The sequence below is a fragment of the Papio anubis genome, chromosome 1 (assembly GCF_008728515.1).
Source record: "Papio anubis isolate 15944 chromosome 1, Panubis1.0, whole genome shotgun sequence".
Taxonomy (NCBI): domain Eukaryota; kingdom Metazoa; phylum Chordata; class Mammalia; order Primates; family Cercopithecidae; genus Papio; species Papio anubis.
Genome location: NC_044976.1, coordinates 155,614,294 through 155,628,058, shown reverse-complemented (window position 1 = coordinate 155,628,058; position 13,765 = coordinate 155,614,294). Strand labels below are relative to the sequence as shown.

Genomic DNA, 13,765 nt, shown 5'->3' with positions numbered 1-13,765 from the left:
TAAGTTTAGGAAATGATGAATAAGCAAAGGATAATGTAGAAGAAGAAATTTTCATTTAAAACCAAAGCTGATGATGTGGATTCCTAATAAGATAAGTGAGCAGCAACCTGGAGGGGGCCTCAGGTGGGGAGAGCAATTGTTCTGCCGGACAGCTAATCACTGACAACCCACTGGCACGACATCCTGTTCCCAAATACCTCGCGCTACACATAGCCCCAACAGCACGACCTCATTCTGCACATAGCCCCTCCAGTACAACCCTAGAAAACCTCCCTCCAGTCCCTGCCTCTTTGCGGACAGCCCCTTCTCTGCTGTGCTGCCCGTTGCCTCCTTGCAACATATTCTCCCTGTAATGGGCTTGCTTTCTTTAACTCACTACTGTCTTGGTAAATTCTTTTACCATCTGTGACGCCACCCCCAGCCAGTTGCACCTGCAACAGATGACAGCTACTTTTGTCTTCTAAGGAGGGTGGAATGGTTCACATCGATAAGAAAATACGTACTCCGTGGTTCCATTCCACTTACGGGGACTGGAGAGGGGAGGAGAAGGTAGAAAGGAAACTAACATTTCTGTGCTTCTGCACCTTTTCTGTTTTGATAACCTGCAAGTGCAGGGCAGACAGCCCATGTGACCTGATTGCCTAGGACTTTTCTGCTGTACACCTGTCGGCCAGCGAAGTTATTACTAGGCCCACTTTCACTCTCAAAAGTGTCATAGTTTGGACGACGAATTATATGGCTACCTGTTAACAAGGCTTTGAAAATGTAAAAGTAGTTTCAAGACCAAATAAGGAGAGGAAAGCAAAGTTGTTTTGTACAATAAAGTGAGAAGAGTTGAGTTGGGGTGAGGTGGAGGGGGTGAGGGAAATAAAAGGAAAGTTTTGAGGGCGAAAAGGGGCTAAAATCATGGCGATGTAAAAGGCTTTCACCACCACAAACCTCAGTAAAGCCACTGAACACAGACATGCCTTATAGGGTATTTTGGGGAAGGGAAATTCATGAAGAGGGGACTGAAATCCACAACTCTATCAGCATAGAGCAGAAATAAGGCAGAAGTGGCAAGAGGTGCACTATGAATGAGCTGGAGAATTTAAGGGGAAGCTGAACTCAGAGTTGAAGTGACCTTGAGAAGATACACCCTCTGGAAATTCTCACAATCTCAGGGTGGGTCCCAGAGTATTTAAAGATGCCACAGTTCAAGGGATTGAGCCAATTATATGTAAACCTTAATGGATAGGTTGACCTCGGCGTAAAACTTGGTGGAAATTTTAAACAGGTTTCTTTATTTCAGCACTTCTCAAAGCGTTCATTGTATGAGGTACTTTGTGAATGTCCATATAGTATTTTTCGAATTCCCTTTTATTTCCCCAGGGGGCATCCCATAGGACAAGAAGTATTCTTTGTGACACCCCTGTGGGAAGAACTGGTTTAAAGGGGTGCCTGTCTGGGCAACACTGTCCCATGGAGGCCCCCATGACCAAACTAACTCTGCTTCTATCCAGAAAGGGTGCAGAGCAGCCACTAGACTTTTATGTGGCAAATAGGATGGTTATGCCCAGCCTGAAGCCAGGATGCGCTTTCTGACTGCCTTGATTTGTGTTCAACAGCTCCAAATGCTTAATGAGGTAGCAAGACACGTCTCTCTTGGGCAGTACTTCCCACCTGGGGGTAAGTTTGCCACCCTTACCCCCATCCCAGTGAATATTTGCAATTCCTAAAGGTGTGTTTTGATTGTCACACCTGGGTGGGGAACATGCTACTGGCATCTAATGCATAGAGGGCAGTAATGCTGCTAAATATCTTTCAACGCACAGGACAGAGCCCCACAAAAAAGCGTTATCCAGCCCCAAATGTCCATCACACTGCTGCTGAGAAAACCTACCGCAGGATCTTCCTGGGCTTCATAGGTAAGCTTGCCTTTGTTCTGGCTTCTGTAGATATCTAAAATAAAGATACTGCCCAGGCCCTCAATGTCCCAAGCCAGGGCTCAAGGCAATTCCAATAACAGTAGAATGAACACTAAACATTGATTTCAAAATCTCAGCAACTAGAAGAGTGACCAACCCTCCTGGTTGACCTGGGACCATCCTAGTTTTAGCATTGAAAGTTTCAGGTTCCAGGAAAGCCCTCAGGCCTGGGCTGCTGGTCACCCTAGCAGTTGAGGGACTCTTCACTACAGAATTAGTCTTTGTGGGTTTTGGGCAAGCAACTGCCCTTCTCAGTTAGGATGGGGGAATTCTGGACATTTCCAACTAAAGCCAGGGGGTCAGGGGAATGATAAACTTCTCGGTCTTAAGCATTGAGAGAAATTCTACCAGCTCACCCTCAGTAGAAGGGTCCATACCCCTGCCCGTCACCCACCTGGCAGGGAGAACTGCCTTTCTCTCCTGCCATCCCCCTATATACACACTTCTCTCAGAGGAGCTGCTGAGTGCATTTTGCAGAATGAGAAAACCAAGTGCTGCTTTTCCAGAAGATTCTCAGGAAATTCTGTTCAGTAGGCAGAAGCACTGCTAGACATTTGGCTACATGACTGTTGTTATCTCTCCTGGGAAAGCATAATTCTGGAAAGCTCTGAACATCCCCAAAGAAAAAAAATACATCTATGTTTTAACAAAGGCAGGGACTTGGAACATGAAATGCTTTGCACAGTCCTGAGAGAAATCACCCATATATCTGGAAATGAGGCTCGCTTGCTCTCTTAATGTTTCTACTGTACTGGGGAATAGGAGAAGCCAGCTTCTCGTGTCCACTGAGGAGGAGTATTTTATCACTGAAATTTAGAATTGCTGGTGCCTGGTGATCATAAAAAGCAGACTGCCTTTAGTTGGCTTTATTATTTTTAAGTCCTCCATAGACAATGCGCCCCTTGAATGCCAGATTGCCCTCCCCACCACTGGTTCACCCCTGTCCTATCAGCCATCAGTCTTGGCCCAACTGTGTACCACACTTGGCAAGGTAACTAATTTCTGTGAGTCCAGGCTTTCTCACCTGTAAAATGGAAATAATAATGACATTGATAGGTACTGGCTGATTTTATTAGTCAGGGTTCTCTAGCGGGACAGAACTAATAAGATAGACGTATATATAAAGGGGAGTTTATTAAGGTGTATTGGCTCACACCATCACAAGGTGAAGTTTCACTATGGAACAAGGAAGCCAGTCGGAGTCCCAAAACCTCATAAGCAGGGAAGCTGACAGTGCAGCCTTCAGTCTGTGGTTGAAGGTCCAAGAGCCCCTGGCACACCACTGGTACAAGTCCAAGAGTCCAGAAGTTGAAGAACTTGGAGTCTGATACTCAAGGGCAGGAAGAATCCAGCACGAGAGAAAGATGAAGGCCGGAAGACTCAGGACAGTCTAGTCCTTCACGGTTCCTCTGCCTGCTTTTATCCTAGCCATGCTGGCAGCAGATTAGCTGGTGTCTACTCAGATTGAGGGTGAGTCTGCCTCTCCCAGTCCACTGGCTCAAATGTTAATCTCCTTTGGCAACATCCTCACAGACATACCCAGGAACAATACTTTGTGTCCTTCAATCCAATCAAATTGACACTCAATATTAGCCATCATACTGATGATATTATATGATAATATTCTGTAAACTATAAGATGCTGTCAAAAATGCCAAAAAAAAAAAAAAAAAGGAAAAAAAAAAGGCGTTGAGCAGTGAGTCACATTTGTCATCCCAACGCTTTGGAAGGGCAAGGTGAGAGGATCACTTAAGGCCAGGAGTTCAAGACCAGTCTGGGCAACATGGCGAGACCACGTCTCTACAAAAAAATAATAAGTAGCCAGGCCTGGTGGTGCATGCCTGTGGTCCTAGCTACTAGGGAAGCTGAGGCAGGAGGATCCCTTGAGCCCAGGAGGCCGAGACTGCAGTGAGCTATGATCATGCCACTGCGCTCCAGCCTCGGGAACAAAGTGGGACGCCCCCTGACCGCCAACTCAAAAAAAAAAAAAAAAAAAGAAAGAAAAGAAAAGAAAAAGAAAAAAGTGTAAAAAATGAGCAACTTGTTAAATTGATTATAACTGCTTATGTTATAAAGGATTATTTCCCATTGGTCAATTGAACTAAATCAGTTGCCATTTTGCCATCATTAGATGGAAGAAGCCATTATGAGTTAATACCTTTTTCTTTTTTTAGAACCTGTCTCAGGTACCATTTAGCAACAGATCCTCATAAACAGGAACTCAACAAATAAATATTTCATGCTGTACTTAATTTTTCATTTCTTTAAGGAGCTGATGATCTAGGTGGGAATTTAAAACTGGCACAAAACAGTGGAAGAAAATCTAGCCCAGAAGCAGGAAAGGACAAATTCAATGTACAAAGGTCCAAACATACAAAACTGATGAATGTAGAAAAATGGCCCATATTCCAAGAAGATTTTTGTTTTTACAAGAGAATGGGCTGGGCGCAGTGGCTCACGCCTCTAATCCCAGCACTTTAGGAGGCCGAGGCGACTCGATCACAAGTTCAGGAGATCGAGAGCATCCTGGCTAACACGGTGAAACCCTGTCTCTACTAAAAATACAAAAAATTAGCCAGACGTGGTAGTAAGAGCCTGTAATCTCAGCTACTAGGGAGGCTGAAGCAGGAGAATAGCTTGAACCCGGGAGGCAGAGGTTGCAGTGAGCCAAGATCGCGCCACTGCACTCCAGCCTGGGCAACACAGTGGGACTCCGTCTCAAAAACAAGACAAAACAAAAAAACAGGATGTATTTCAGGCTTTGTAAAAATACCATACTCCCCTAATATACTCTGAAAATATGTTTCTGGGCATAGATATTAAAAAGTCAATTTACTGAATTTCAACATGTCCCCTGGAAACACCACAACTGGAGGCGGTCTTGACTGCCCAAGGAAAGTAGGGTGACAACCAGAAGCCCTAACATTTCATGAATGCTCCTCATGGCTCAGCATCTGTATTCAGCATTTGTATACACCCACTGCATTCCTCCTGTGTCTTTTTCTTTTTTTTTTTTTTTTTGAGGCAGGGTCTCGCTCTGTCACCCAGGCTGGAGTGCAGTGGTGTGATCACAGCTCACGGCAACCTCAACTTTCTGGGCTCAAGCAATGCCCCCCACCATGCCTCAACCCCCCAAGTAGCTGGGGCTATAAGCGTGCTCTACCACGGGCAGCTAATTTTTGTATTTTTGGTAGAGACAGAGTTTCGCCATATTCCCCAGGCTGGTCACAAACTCCTGGATTCAAGCAATCCACCTGCCTTAGCCTCCCAAAGTGCTGAGATTACAGGCATGAGCCACCATGCCTGGCTCCTTCTGTGTCTTTACCAGGCCTTTAGGATCTCCTTGGCAGGCTCCACCTGTCTCTCTGATGTGGGAGCGCCTCAGGGGTCTATCCTGGCCCTTTGCCCTCTCACTCTACTCCCAAGGCTTCAAATGCCATCTGCTTGCTGATGCCACTAAAATCTACATTGCCAGCAGCAGACTGGTGCATACATCTGTTTCCTGGACCTTGTATTTTGGGCATATCATAGCAACAATCATGGTGATGATGATAAAGACTTGTATAGTCTTTAAGTGGGCCAGATACATTGAAAGCATTTCACATATATTAACTCACAATTCTCATGACAGCACTTCAGAAAGCTATTATTATTATTATTATTATCATCTCTAAGAAGTGGAGTCACAGACAGCTTAGGTAACTTCTCCAAGATCACACAGCAATCAATAAGGTGGAAGAGCCTGTTGGGCTTTGGAGTATGAGTTTTTGTCACTATGCATACTGGGCCCCGTGTTCTCAAACTCAACACATCTGAAATGAAAGTATCCCGCTGCTCCTCCATGAATCCCTGTCTCGCCACCACCCACCCACTTGCCCAAGCTGGAAATCTGAGTCGCCCTGGAATTCTCTCCCTGCCGTCTCCATTCAAAGAAGTTCAATCACCAAATTCTATAGTTTCTACCACCTACATATTTAAAACATCTGTTTAACAGCCTGTTTATCTCCTCCAGTCTATTCTCCACATTGCAACCAGAGGGTTCCTCTAAAAAGAACTTGATCTTGCCTCCTTTTGACTGACCAACTAGCTACCATTGTCTGTTGGTTAAATCCAAACTCCTTAACACAGCCTACAAGGGCCTCCGTAGTCCGGCCCATTCCCACCTCTGCAGCTTCGTCATTCCTCACTGCCTCTTACCTGCTCCCCTCTATCTTGGCTGGCTCTCAGTTTTTCAAATGCACTGGGCACTTTCTCTCTCATGGGACTTTATGCCCTTTCCTCTGCCCAGAATCCTCCCTCCACTCCCTAGATCAGAGCTGGGACCTTCTCTGACCAGACTGTGATAGGACCTCCTGCTGTATGTTCCTTGTCTCCTTTTAACTTTCCCTAATACAAAATTCATCACACTTCAGTGCAATGTTTTATCTAAAGTCCATGTTTCCAGTTGCCTGAGGATAGGGACAGTGTCTATCTTCTTCAACTCTGTATCCCAAGTGCTTAGCACAGAGCCACATGTATAATGAACTATCAAGAAATATCTGTGGAATGAATGAATGAATGGATGAATGAATGAATGAACGTCAGAGTCACTTGGAGGGATGGCATACTGGCCATAGTAGCAAAGCAAATGTTTTATATGATTCTTTTTAATATCAGCCTTATGAGATAGAATTCACCTACCATACAATTCACCAATTAAAAGTGCACAATTCCATGGTTTTTAGTGTATTCACAGAGTTATGCAACTACCCATTGTTGTACGCCACAATCAATTTCAGGCCATTTCCATCACTTTCAAAGGAAACCCTGCACTCAGGAGTCATCCCCCATTTCCTTTATATTATTACAGGTTGGGTACTTCTACTCTGAAAATCTGAAATCTGAAATGTTCCAAAAGCTGGAACTTTTTGAGTGCCAACATGATGCTGTAAGCAGAAAACTTCAATTTGACCTCATGTGACAGGTCTCAGTCAAAATGTAGGCACAGAACACACAGTTTATTCAACATTCCCAAAGGAAAAAGACCTTCTTAGCCCCCTCAGCGGTGGTGTATTTTTTCTGCACATGACCAGGTTCCCTTCACACAGGCACACCCACAAAGGGTAATAACAGGGTCAGATATGCCAACAGCCTGTTCCCACAATGCCCTATGGGGGGCCAAAATTATGTGCATTACTCACTGTGTGGTTTTTTTTTTTTTTTTTTTTTGCTCATTCTCTGCCTGTGGTGTAAACATATTGTTGAAAATGTCCAGAAGGCCTGCAGATATCTCTACGGGTAACAGTGATAAGAAAAAGAGCAAGCATTCATGCTTATCTATAGCACAGAACATCAAGCTGCTGAAGAAACCGGACAGCAGTGTAAGTGTGTAGCGTCTTGCTGGAGAGTATGGTGTTGGAATGGCCAACATATATGACATGAAGAAACAAGAATAAACTGTCAGAGTCCTGTGCTGAAAGTGATGAACAGAAGTTAATGAAAAACAGAAAAACACTGCATAAAGCTAAAAATGAAGACCTCAATCGTGTATGAAAAGAGTGAATCATCAGCAGTGGACATATGCCATTAATGGTATGCTGACCATGAAACAAGCACAGATCTATTGTGATGGACTGAAAATTGAAGAGACCTGTGAAAATTCAACAGGCTGGTGGCAAAAATTTAAGTAAAGATACAGCATTAAATTTTTAAACAATTGTGGTGACAAAGCATCTGTTGGTTATAAAGCAGCAGAGAAATTCATTGATGAGTTTGCCAAGGTCATGGCTGATGAAATCTGATGCCAGAACAAGTCTTTTTTTTGTTTTGTTTTTTGAGACAGAGTCTTGCTCTGTCGTCCAGGCAGGAGATCTCTGCTCACTGCAACCTCCACCTCCTGGGTTCAAGCAATTCTCCTGCCTCAGCCTCCCAGTAGCTGGGATTACAGGTGCCCACCACTACGCCTGGCTAACATTTTTGTACTTTTAGTAGAGACAGGGTTTCATCATGTTGGCCAGACTGGTTTGGACTCCTGACCTCAAGTGATCCACCCGCCTCGGCCTCCCAAAGTGCTAGGATTACAGGCATGAGCCACCGTGCACGGCCAGAACAAGTCTTTAATGCTGACGAAAAATCACTGTCTTAGCATTATTGCCCTAGAAAGACACTGACTACAGCTGATGAGACAGTACTTATAGGAATTAAGGATCCAAGGAGAGGATAACTGTGCTTAGATGTGCTAATGCAACAGGCGTGCATAAGTGTACACTTGCTGCGAGAGGCAAAAGCTTGTTGTTTTCTATAAGTGAATTTCTTACCAGTCCATTATTATGCTAACAGAAAAACATGGATCACGAGGGAGTCTTTTTTTTTTTTTTTTTTAAATGAGACAGGGTTTTGCTCTGTCACCCAGGTTGCAGTGCTGTGGCATGATCACAGCTCACTGCAGCCTCGAACTCCTGGGGTCAAGCCATCCTCTCGCCTCAGCTTCCCAAGTAGTTAGGACTACAGGCATGCACAGGCATGTGCCACCACCCTCGGCTAATTTTTGTATGTTTTTGTAAAGATGGGGTTTTGCCATGTTGCCCAGGTTGGTCTCAAACTCCTGGGCTCAAGCGATCCACCCTACTTGATCTCCCAAAGTGCTGGGATTAAAGGCATGAGCCACTGCACCCAGCCCAGGTACATCTTTTATCTTGGTTTCGTAAACCTTTTGTACCAGAGGTTCACGCCAACTGCAGGGAAGTTGGACTGGATGACAACTGCAAGATTTTGTTATTCTTTGACAACTGTTCTGCTCATCTTCCAGCTGAAATTCTCATCAAAAATGTTTATGCCATGTACTTCCCCCAAATGTGACTTCATTAATTCAGCCACATGACCAGCATATCCTTAGACCAGGAAAGAATAAATATAAAAACATTTTTCTTGAACAGCATCCTGGAAGCAGTGAACAGAGGTGTGGGTGTGGAAGGTTTTCAAAAGGAATTTAGCTGAAGGATGGCTTATATGGACTACGTTTTTCTTACACCTCATTATAAGAATTTTTGATGAGATCATTTCCAGCATCCTTTCTGCTCTAAAATCTCATGGTTTTGTGTATTACATGTCATCCACAATTCTGCTTTAAATAGCAAAGTCAGAATTATTGAAGTCTGTGTCTTATTCTCTGTATCCCCACGAGCCCCGATTGTGCCTATACCTAGTATGTGCTCAATACATGTTTGTGGCATGGATAAATGAGTGAATTAAGGTGCTGTGTTACATATGCATGGTGTATACATGCATCGTGTCCAGTCCCTACTACATGCAAACATTTGCCGATGATGAGAGGTTGTTGCCAGGGCTTGGAAAACAACGACACAAAAACACAGCTGTGTGTGCCTGGCATGAACTCTGGCCTGCAACTATGTTCAGTGAGGATGATGAACAGGCGATGACTTGGAAGGATTCCTTATGTCAACTGAAAAAAAAAAAAGATGTCTAAGCTCTTTACATATGCAAAATATATACCTTCAGAGTCTGCAAGTAAGCAGGAAGAAGTGTATGTCAAAGAACTTTTTAACATTCATGGGTCTACGGTTGTTCATTCATTGACCAATGGTGAAGTAGCTGAAATGGTTCTGATTCAAGGTGATTGTGATAATAGTGACCATCAAGTGACATTAATACTGCAGAAAAAGTGCGTATAAAGAACACGGTGAGGCTGGGTGCGGTGGCTCACATCTGTAATCCCAGAACTTTGGGATGGGAAGGAGGGAGGATGGCTTCAGGGTAGGAGGTCGAGACCAGCTTGGTTAACATAGTAAGACCTTGTCTCTATAAAAAAATTCAGAAGTTAGCAGGGCATGGTGGTGAGTGCCTGTAGGCCTAGCCACATGAGGCAGGAAGATTGCTTGAGCCTGGGAACTTGAGGCTACAACATCGTAAGTGGAGACTGAAAGCCTGGGGATGCTTGTTGCTGCTGTTGTCTAACAGCTGGTACACGTATTATAGGGATGCTACGTAGTTGCTTAGTTACCCTGAACACATTGTTTTTTCACTGTATTAAGGGCACATTATATTTTTTTCTGTTAAGTACTTATGTGTGAATAAGTGGAAGAAAATCATTGCTTATCAGTAGCAAGTAAATTCAGAGCCATGATTGATGGTGATGCCAAATAGCCAGATTGGTCATATGGGTGCCGAGATAGTGACACCTTTGCTTTCTGAGGTTTTGCTGTACATAGACTTTGTTTCATGCACAAAATTATTCAAAATATTACATAAAATTACCTCCAGGCTATGTATATAAGGTGCATAAGAAACGTAAGTGAATTTCCTGTTTAGGCTTGGGTTCCATCCCCAAGATATCTCATTATGTATATGAAAATATTCCAAAATTCAACCCTCCCCCGCCAACCAAATCTGAAATATTTCTGGTCATAAGCATCTTGGGTAAGGGATAGTTAACCCATATTTAAAGTTACGTAACAGGCTGGGTGCAGTGGCTCATGTCTGTAATCCCAGCATTTTGGCAGGCCGAGACAGGAGGATCCCTTGAACCTAGGACTTTGAGACCAGCTTAGGCAACATAGTGAGACCCTGTAGCTACAAAATATTTTTAAAATGTTTTTAAACATTAAAAATTAGCCAAGCTTGGTGGCTTGGGCCTATAGTCCCAGCTACTCAGGAGGCTGAGACAGGAGGATGGCTTGAGCCCAGGAGGTTGAAGCTGCAGTGAGCCATGATCATGCAACTGCACTCCAGTCTGGGCAACAGAGTGAAACCCTGTCTCCAAAAAAAATAAAAAATAAAATAAAGCTATATAATGAAGCCTGATATTTGTAGTGTTTTCTAGTTAACAGAGTACTTCATATGAGTTCTTTGAATCTTAACTCTGTAAGGTGGACATTTTAATGCACCTGTCATTAGGGTTAAACTTCAGTGTATAGAGTGAGGCCTTCAATCAATGAAAAGTTTATTCTGAAAGGCAGGGGAAGGGTGGTAGAGGTGCCTGGGGGGCAGGAAGCGACTGTCTATAGAATGCTGTCCTAAAGACACACATGAAGCCATGCCGTCATTCTGTCTAGACCTGCTGGACTGCACCCTAAGCCATGACATGTTGACTGTGCAAAAAGCCAAATAGCTGGGGGGATGCAGAAGGTAGACAAATATTGCATAAAGCAAATGGCTTTTGAAGTAGTAATAACAATAATAAACTATCTGAATTCAAATCCTGATTCTGCTACTTGCACAACTCTGTGACATTGAGCAAGTTAACCTCCCCAGTCTTGAGTTTCTTCATCTTAAAATAGTGTTCATGATATATTCCTTGTGAGGTTGTTCTGAGGATTAAAGAAGTATATATAGAGCAGCTGATATAGTGGCTGGTGCTGAAAAATAGTAAAATAGTAAAATATTTTATTGCAAATAATAGATTTTTAAAAATACATTTAAAAACTGGTGGAGATATAATTACTGAAAAACGATAATTCATTGCTATCTAGGTTGCAGTGAAATAGATACACTCAAATGCTGCTAGTGGTGTAGTAAAACGGACTTGAAATGAAAGCAGAAGGTCAATATGATGCAAGAGTAAAGATGTTTCCTTTAACTTCAATATCTGCTCCTGGAACTTTAAGGAAATAATCTAAAATAAACCAGAAAAGTAGTATGTACTAAGGTATCCATCACAGTGTAGTTAACAATAGTAAAACCCTGGGAATGACTGAATGATGACCCAAAGGAATGGTTAGGAATTTAAGGTTATATCAGCAAGGAATTTTTTTTTTTTTTTTTTTTTTAGATGGAGTCTCTCTCTATCGCCCAGGTTGGAGTGCAGTGGTGCAATCTCGGCTCACTGCAACCTCCGCCTCCTAGGTTCAAGCGATTCTCCTGCCTCAGCCTCCTAAGTAGCTGGGATTACAGGCGTGACTACCATGCCCGGCTAATTTTTGAATTTTTAGTAGAGACGGGGTTTCACCATGTTGGTCATGCTGTTCTCAAACTCCTGACCTCGTGATCTGCCTCCTTGGCCTCCCAAAGTGCTGGGATTACAGGCCTGAGCCTCCACGCTCCGCCAGCAAGGCGCAATATTTAGCAGCCATTACAAGTACTATGAAAACTGTTTGGATGCAGAGGCACCCACATTTGCAAACATCCTGAAAGCCTGGTAGAGTGTGAAGACAGAAAAGAAAGCAAAGTAGCAGAAATACAGTGGAAAGGGCACACGACTATCAGAGGGGACAAGCCTTATAGACCTTGTTCAGGACCATGGGTTTTATACTAATTGCAAAAGGAAGCCACTGGAGAATTCTGAGCAGAGGGTGACATAACCAGAATGGTGGGTTTTAAATGATCCTTCCTTATAATGTGGAAATCTATTCTTTTAAATGCAAGTATGCAGACAAGGCGTTACACAAAAATGTATTAGGGTGATTGCATAGAGGGTAGCATTTTTTCTCCCTTGTCAAAAATTCCCCAATCCTATTTCTGACACCTCATATGAAAGCTGCACATGCAGTCTTATTATTATTTTGCAAGCCTGGGGCTTGGGCAAAAAAAGAAAAAAAAAATCCCCAATCCTGTTGACATAACATTCCCTACTTTAAAATAGAGAAAACAGTTATCCTACAGACAGCAGCTGTGTTTTCTGTGAAACATTGTGTCCCACAAATGTAGGAGACTATGCACAGAGTGGGGAGGCTTGGGAAGGAGGCTGTTATCTTTCGAAATGGGCTAGTGGGTGGGGTAGGAGGTGAAAGTGTGTTATCGACCTCCATCAGAAGTTCTTTTTCCAGTGGGTGATGAACCATCAAAAAGAGCTTCCTGTTGATGTTACAGATGTTATAACTTCACTTATCACTGTTTGATCTCCCCTAGCACGTTACCCTCGGGGCAGGAGTCTGTCAGCTCGAAGCAGAGATACGGGGGCCACATGTCCCAGGGCTTGGCAGATGGAGCCCTGAACCCAGACCTCAGTAGGAAGCATCAGCGTGAATCCATTCCCAGTAGCCTCTGAGCAGGAGCAGGCAAAGTGCCTTCTTTTTGAAATAGGGCCTCACTGTGTTACCCAGGTTGGAGTGCAGTGGAGTGATCATGGCCCACTGCAATCTCTGCCTCTCAGGCTCAAACGATTTTTTCACCTCAGCTTCCCGAGTAGCTGGGACTACAGGCACATGCCACCACATCCAGCTAATTTATATATATATATATATACACACACACACACACACACACACACATATATATACACACACACACAATTTATATATATATACACACACACATATATAAAAAATACACACACACACACACACACACGCATATACACAACATAGCAAAATCTTGTCTCTATATGTATGTTGCCCAGGCTGGTCTCAAACTCCTGGGCTCAAGCCATCTGTCTGCCTTGGCCTTCCAAAATGCTGGAACTACAGGCTGAAGAGTCGTTTTGAGCAAATGATCTTCTCATCATCGGCAAGTGTTTGCATGTAGTAAGGACTGGACACGATGCAAGTATACACCATGCATATGTAACACAGCACCTTAAATCACTCATTTATCCATGCCACAAACATGTACCAAGCACATGCTAGGTACAGGCACAATCCCGGCTGGTGGGGAAACAGAGAATAAGGCACAGACTTCAATTATTCTGACTTTGCTATTTAAAGCAGAGCTGTGGATGACATGTAATACACAAAACCGTGAGACTTTAGAGCAGAAAGGATGCTGGAAATGATCCAATCCAAAATTCTTATAATGAGATATAAGAAAAATGTAGTCCAGAGAGGATAAATGCCTCAGAAGTTCAAGTCAGGTGGATTTTCTAATAA

General features: G+C 43.4%; 1 non-coding gene across 1 annotated transcript; it reads left to right on the top strand.

The window, feature by feature from the left end:
- The first annotated feature begins 12,394 nt into the window (after window positions 1-12,394).
- Window positions 12,395-12,480, top strand: LOC116272157. Its single transcript, XR_004180890.1, has one exon. It is a non-coding gene; the product is annotated as a small nucleolar RNA SNORD60 (small nucleolar RNA).
- The last annotated feature ends 1,285 nt before the right edge of the window (window positions 12,481-13,765 follow it).